This window comes from Pristiophorus japonicus, chromosome 4 (assembly GCF_044704955.1).
Source record: "Pristiophorus japonicus isolate sPriJap1 chromosome 4, sPriJap1.hap1, whole genome shotgun sequence".
Classification (NCBI taxonomy): Eukaryota; Metazoa; Chordata; class Chondrichthyes; family Pristiophoridae; genus Pristiophorus; species Pristiophorus japonicus.
Window position 1 is genome coordinate 121057766 of NC_091980.1, and position 7743 is coordinate 121065508.

Here is a 7743-nt window from a genome sequence, read left to right on the forward strand (position 1 = left end):
CTGGAATCAGTCTGGTGAACCTTCGCTGCACTCCCTCAATAGCAAGAACGTCCTTCCTCAGATTATGAGACCAAAACTGAACACAATATTCCAGGTGAGACCTCACCAAGGCCCTGTACAACTGCAGTAAGACCTCCCTGCTCCTATACTCAAATCCCCTAGCTATGAAGGCCAACATACCATTTGCCTTCTTCACCGTCTGCTGTACCTGCATGCCAACTTTCAATGACTGATGAACCATGACACCCAGGTCTCGTTGCACCTCCCCTTTTCCTAATCTGCCGCCATTCAGATAATATTCTGCCTTTGTGTTTTTGCCCCCAAAGTGGATAACCTCACACTATCCTGCATCTGCCATGCATTTGCCCACTCACCTAACCTGCCCAAATCACCCTGCAGCCTCTTAGCGTCCTCCTCACAGCTCACACCGCTACCCAGTCATCTGCAAACTTGGAGATATTACACTCAATTCCTTCATCCAAATCATTAATATATATTGTAAAGAGCTTGGGTCCCAGCACTGAGCCCTGCGGCACTCCACTAGTCACTGCCTGCCATTCCGAAAAGGACCCGTTTATCCCGACTCTCTGCTTCCTGTCTGCCAACCAATTCTCTATCCACGTCAGTACATTACCCCCAGTACCATGTGCTTTGATTTTGCACAACAACCTCCTGTGTGGAACCTTGTTAAAAGCCTTTTGAAAGTCCAAATACACCACATCCACTGGTTCTCCCTTGTCCACTCTGCTGGTTATATCCTCAAAAAACTCCAGAAGATTCGTCAAGCATGATTTCCCTTTCATAAATCCATGCTGACTTGGACCGATCCTGTCACTGCTTTCCAAATGCGCTGCTATTTCATCCTGAATGATTAACTCCAACATTTTCCCCACTACTGATGTCAGGCTAACCGGCCTATAATTATCTGTTTTCTGTTTCCCTCCTTTTTTAAAAAGTGGTGTTACATTAGCTACCCTCCAGTCCATGGGAACTGATCCAGAATCGATAGACTGTTGGAAAATGATCACCAATGCATCCATTATTTCTAGGCCCACTTCCTTAAGTACTCTGGGATGCAGACTATTAGGCCCCAGGGATTTATCGGTCTTCAATCCCATCAATTTCCCTAACACAATTTACCGCCTAATAAGGATATCCTTCAGTTCCTCCTTCACACTAGACTGTCGGTACCCTAGTACATCCGGAAGATTATTTGTGTCTTCCTTCATGAAGACAGAATCAAAGTATTTGTTCAATTGGTCTGCCATTCTTTTGTTCCCCATTATAAATTCACCTGAATCCGACTGCAAGGGATCTACATTTGTCTTCACTAATCCTTTTCTCTTCACATATCTATAGAAGCTATTGCAGCCAGTTTTTATGTTCCTGGCAAGCTTCCTCTCATACTCTATTTTCCCCCTCTTAATTAAACCCTTAGTTCTCCTCTGCATGAATTCTAAATTTCTCCCAGTCTTCAGGTTTGCTGCTTTTTCTGGCCAATTTATATGCCTCTTCTTTGGATTTAACACTATCCTTAATTTCCCTTGTTAGCCACGGTTGAGCCACCTTCCCCGTTTTATTTTTACTCCAGACAGGGATGTACAATTGTTGAAGTTCATCCATGTGATCTATAAATGTTTGCCATTGCCTATCCACCATCAACCCTTTAGCTATCATTTGCTCATCTATTCTAGCCAATTCACACCTCATACCGTTGGAGTTACCTTTCCTTAAGTTCAGGACCCTAGTTTCTGAATTATCTGAGTCACTCTCCATCTTAATAAAGAATTCTACCATATTATGGCCACTCTTTCCCAAGGGGCCTCACACAACAATATTGCCAATTAGTCCCTTCTCATTACACATTACCCAGTCTAGGATGGCCAGCTCTCTAGTTGATTCCTCAACATATTGGTCTCGAAAACCATCCCTAATACACTCCAGGAAATCCTCCTCCACCGCTTTGCTACCAGTTTGGTTAGCCCAATCAATATGTAGATTAAAGTCGCCCATGATAACTGCAGTACCTTTATTGTACACATCCCTTATTTCTTGTTTGATGCTGTCCCCAACCTCACTACTACTGTTTGGTGGTCTGTACACAACTCCCACTAGCGTTTTCTGCCCTTTGGTATTACACAGCTCCACCCATACCGATTCCACATCATCCAAGCTAATGTCCCTCCTTACTATTGCATTAATTTCCTCTTTAACCAGCAATGCCACCCCGCCTCCTTTTCCTTTCTGTCTATCTTTCCTAAATGTTCAATACCCCTGGATGTTGAGTTCCCAGCCTTGGTCACCCTGGAGCTATGTCTCTGCGCAGTTAATTCGTCCACCTAATGCCGAATACTCCTCGCATTGAGGCATAGATCCTTCAGGCTTGCCTTTTTAACACACTTTGCCCCTTTAGAATTTTGCTGTGATGTGGCTCTTTTTGTTTTTTGCCTTGGGTTTCTCTGCCCTTCACTTTTACTTTTCTCCTTTCTACCATTTGCTTCTGTCTCCATTTTATTTCCCTCTGTCTCCCTGCATAGATTCCCTTCCCCCTGCCATATTAGTTTAACTCCTCCCCAACAGCACTAGCAAACACTCCCCCAAGGACATTGGTTCCGGTCCTGCCCAGATGCAGACCGTCCAGTTTGTACTGGTCCCACCTCCTCCAGAACCGGTTCCAATGTCCCAGGAATTTGAATCCCTCCCTTCTGCACCACTCCTCACTCCTTCATCTGAGCTATCCTGCAATTCATACTCTGACTAGCACGTGGCAGTGGTAGCAATCCTGAGATTACTACTTTTGAGGTCCTACTTTTTAATTTAGCTCCTAGCTCCCTAAATTCGTCTTGTAGGACCTCATCCCGTTTTTTACCTCTATCGTTGGTACCTTTATGCACCACGACAACTGGCTGTTCATCCTCCCTTTTCAAAATGTCCTGCACCCGCTCCGAGACATATGTGTGAAGTCTTATATTTTTTTCTTGATATAGCAGGGCTGATTAACATTGAGAACAAGTATCTGCTGCCCAACACGAGCGGAGTGGTGGTAGTACTGAATAGCTGGACAATATCACTGCAAAGAGCTACCAATGAATTGTCAAACACAATTATTTTACCTGACAATGAGCTGGAAAAGGGATACTTTCCAACTTTTCCATCCTCTGTATTTTCCAGACTGTTAATAAAAGTGGGATTGTAACACGCTGGCCTGGAAATTGGATCATGTTTTTTTTTAAAATCTAATTTCGTTCCAGATCAACTCTAACGCCAAAGATCACTTTGCGCCAATGTGTTTGATCTTAGGCCAAAAGGCCGAGAGGCGAAGTTGCACCGTTCCTGGAAATATTGCAATACCAGGTCGGTGCATGGAGTGGATGGGGCATGCCCCTGATCCAGCTCCCTGTCCAAAAATCAATTCAATATCATGTCCCCATAGGGGATATTAAACTGGTAAGAACAGATACTACACTTGATCTTAGCCAAAAGGCCGGATCATGTTTTTCATGCAAAAATTGGGTGCTGCTGAGTCCAATATGGCATGTGGCATGGGCGCTCATTCCGAGCCAGGTATGTGCCACACACCGTATTGGTTAGGACGTCCTTTATTTATCCAGGGTGCCTGCTTGAAACAGGCGTTGGTTCCATTGCCTGTGCAAATCGGAGGTCTAACGCCAATTTCAGCCCCCTTTCCGATATTGGACATGTCTGACTGCAGCATACATTGTGCATGCTGTGATCAGTTTTCTCAGGCAAAAGGCAAATAAACCCGCAGTCTTTAAAAGGACCGCTGGAGGCTGCCACCAAATAGGTAAGTAAGAAATTGAAAAGGATAAATTATTTTTACTTTGGTGCTGCTCCAAACTCAGATGATTAGCCAGCGGCTTCAGCTATTTCTCTAAATATTGCAATTGCATTTTGAGCTGTGAGAGGATTTTAATCTTTGGGGAACAGAGCAGAGGAAAGAAATAAAGAGGACGATAAAGAGAGCAGGAAATAAAATCTGGCTATCTAGTTAAGCCAGTGTACAGCAGCCTCTTCCTCCTGAGAATCTGTTGGGAGCCACCAACAAAGCATCTTACAATAGAAGTGGGTTATCTGGTTTACTCCTGGTGAATGAACCATTACAAATTGTAAATCCTCTCAGAGGACAGAAAGGGGAAGATTTCCTCCATGCACTACATGCAACAAAAGTGTAAGTGCACTTATAAAGAACAGGTTTATGATTTTTTATACAGCACACAGAGGAAATCTTCCATGGGTATGTCAGGAACTGTTAATTACATAGTAATATCACATAGCATTTACAGTACAGAAACAGGCCATTCGGACCAACAGGTTCATGCCGGTGTTTATGCTCCACACAAACCTTCTCCCATCCTTCTTCATCTAACCCCATTAACATATCTTTCTATTCTTTTGTCCCTCATGTGCTTATCTAGCTTCCCCTTAAATGCATCTATGCTAGTCACCTCAACTATTCCTTGTGGTAGTCAGTTCCACATTCTAACCATTCTCCGGGCAAAGACGTTTCTCTTGAATTCCTTTTTGGATTTATTAGTGACTATGATATTTATGGCACCCAGTTTTGGTCTCCCATGCAAATAGAAACATCTTTGCTATGTTTACCCTATCAAACTTTCATAAGGAAGACCTCTATCAGGTCATCACCGCTCCCCCTCCCTGCATCCTCCTCCCCCCGCCCTCCACCCCGCCACCCCCAGTCTTCTCTTTTCTAGCAAAAAGAGCCTTAGCCTGTTCAATCATTGCTGATGTGTGTAACCTCTCAGTTCTGATATAATTCTCGGAAATCTTTTTTGCACCTTCTCCAGTGCTTCTATTCTTTTCTAATATGGAGACCAGAACTGTGCACAGTGTTCCAAGTGTGATCTAATCAAGATTCTATACAAGTTTAACATAACTTCTCTGCTTTTCAATTCTATCCCTCTAGAAATGAGCCCCAGTGCTTTGCTTGCCTTTTTATGGCCTTATTAACCTATGTCACTACTTTTAGTGATTTGTGTATCTGTACCCCCAAATCCTCTACCCCAAGGATTATGTGGCCTCCTTATTCTTAACAGCAAAATGTACCAGCTCATACTTACCGATATTGAAGTTCATTTGCCAATTAAACCCCCATTCTGCAAGTTTATTAATGTCTTCTTATATTTTGTTGCAGTCTTCCCCTGTATTAACTATAAATCCATCCAAATTTGGCATTGTCTGCAAATTTTGAAATTGTACCTTTGATTCCCGAATCCAAATAATTTATGTAAATGGTGAACAACAGTTGTTCCAGCACCAATCCTTGTGGGCACCACTTGGCACCTTTGCCGGTCTGAGTAGCTACCTTTAACCCCTACTCTCCGTTTTCAGTCTTGTAGCCAGCTTGCTATCCATTCTGCTACTTGTCCCCTGGCTCCCTTTGCTCTGACCTTCGTCACTATGCGATACCTTATTGAAGGTCTTTAGAAAATCCAAATATATTGGGGGTCATTTTAACCTAAAAAGAAAGGGTGGGTTTGGAGTATGAAGGCAGCTAAATTATTAAAAATTGGAATCCCGACCTGAACCCACCCCCGTCCCGCCCACTTCGGATTTTACCGGAGGCGGGACAGGGGTGGACAGCTAACCCGCTGCCAGGAGGCGAGACGTCAATTTACACTGCAGCTGGAAGCCTCGTCTTTAACCTCCATTTTGTTTTTAACTATAGCAGGTTGGGTTTTACACACCTCATAAAACTCGGCAGTTACAGCAAGGTGAGGATTGCTGCATCCAGGAGGTAAGTGCCTTTACTCCTACCTCCTAAATCTAGGATCTCTGCCTAACCCCACCACCACGAGCGGAGATCCCCAATCGCTATTCCTCCCGCCCCTCCCCCTACTCCACCGTTGATCCTGAGGTCGGCCACGACCCTCCGGTGGCCGGCACAAATCTTCCTCCCCCCACCCCCGATCCTCCGGATGTCCCGATCTTCCTTGTCCCCGCCTCCACCTCCGTTCCACCAGAGGCCGGCACCTGCCCCCATCCTATCCCCCCTCCCTCCCAATGCTGCAAGCCAACCCACCCGGAACCAGCCAGCTTCTCCATCTGGAGCTACAATTCAGGCCCTGCTGTTAAAGTCGGCAGGGCCTGTGGGAAACCCATTCTCCCGGGTTTCCCGCCTCCATCGGAGCCCCCCCCACCCCTCCCCAATTCACCTTCCTCATGAAAATCCAGCCCATTATGTCTACTACATTATCCTGTCTACCCTTTCTGTTACATCTTCAAAGAATTTAATAAGGTTTTGAAAGCCGTGCTGACTATTCTTTATTATATTTTCAATGTCTAGATATTTTTCTATTGCATCTTTGAGTAAGTATTTCATTATCTTCCCTATCACTGACGTTAAGCTAATTGGTCAATAGTTCCCTGGATTGTTTTATCTCCCTTTTTAAATGTAGGATTTACATTAGCAGTCCTCTGGAACTATTCCCTTTCTTAATGATTTTTTATATTTACGTAATATCACCTATGCAGACTCTTCCCTAACTTCTTTTAATATGCACAGATGCAGTCTTATCCTCTAAGTTGTATTAGTTTATCAATTATCTCCCCCTTTCTATCTTACATGTCTTTATATTTTTTTTGATCTCTTCTTCTAATGCCATGTCTTCTTCTAATAGGTTCAACAGGGTGAAGCTCCACACTGCCATTCTGGCACCAGATTATCTGCCTCAATCAAAGATGCAGCCAGCCAGCACTATCTGAGAGAAGGCAGAATCCATGTTTACTTCCGTTTGATAAGATTCAACACTGAAATTCCTAATTTTGATCAACACAAATAGATATATAAATTAAATTTGATGGGTGTCTGATTTTCACAGCACATTTTCTACTCAAATGCATTGTCCGAAATTACAGCATAATATACGGTCATGATCCCAATATCCATAGGACAGGATTTTTGATCTGTTGCCGCTTCTGTTTGCACCCTGGAGGGGCGGTAATGGCGGCGGAAATTACTTCTGGGCAGGCGGCCAGCTTCCCGCGCCCCGCTGGGACATTCAGTGCCGGGTTTGCGGGGGCGCAGTGCGGAATCGCCTGGGAGAGGCGAGCCAGTGTGCAACGCCCCTCATTGTGACACCATTTCAAAATTTGTTTCACACGCAATCCGTAGCGCCCCGTAGCGTATCCTAGTGGGACCACCTGTGAAAGCTGGTGGTCCGAGCTGTGCCGGCCGCAGTGAGGGAAGGAATGTCCACCTGAGGTAAGTGTGACTGGGTTTTTTTTACGATTTATGGTGATGTGGCAGCAGTAAGGTATTGGGAATGTTTTTGGTGTTTTTTTGCCGATCTTTTTTTTCCCAGGGAAGCCTCTCTTAGGGCGCTCGGAGGCCGGCAGTTTATCTCCTGACTTTCAGTTGCTCAGCCGGCCTAGCGCCCTGAAATAGGTATGGAACGCCTTCCTTAGCACTCCACTCCACACTCGAGGCCCAGCTGATGAATTTTGCGGACACAAACCATTTCCCTGCGCAAAATTTACTGCTCCGCTTGGATTGACACCGCAAAAGAGGCGTGAGCGAGTTTCCACCCTATAGTGGAAGTGGCCTGCGCAGGATGCTGGCGCTCACAGGATCAGTCACACTGGGCTGCTCATTTCTAGCCTTTAGTGCCCACCCTAATGCTTTGTGGGCAGGCACATTGGCATCACTGTTTTTACTGTGCTGGAGCTAGCTGCTGATCCCCAGCATCTGTGGACTGAGTTATG

General features: G+C 45.0%; 1 pseudogene; it reads right to left on the reverse strand.

The window, feature by feature from the left end:
• Positions 1-3317: 3317 nt before the first annotated feature.
• Positions 3318-3495, reverse strand: LOC139263525 (U2 spliceosomal RNA; annotated as a pseudogene).
• Positions 3496-7743: the final 4248 nt, after the last annotated feature.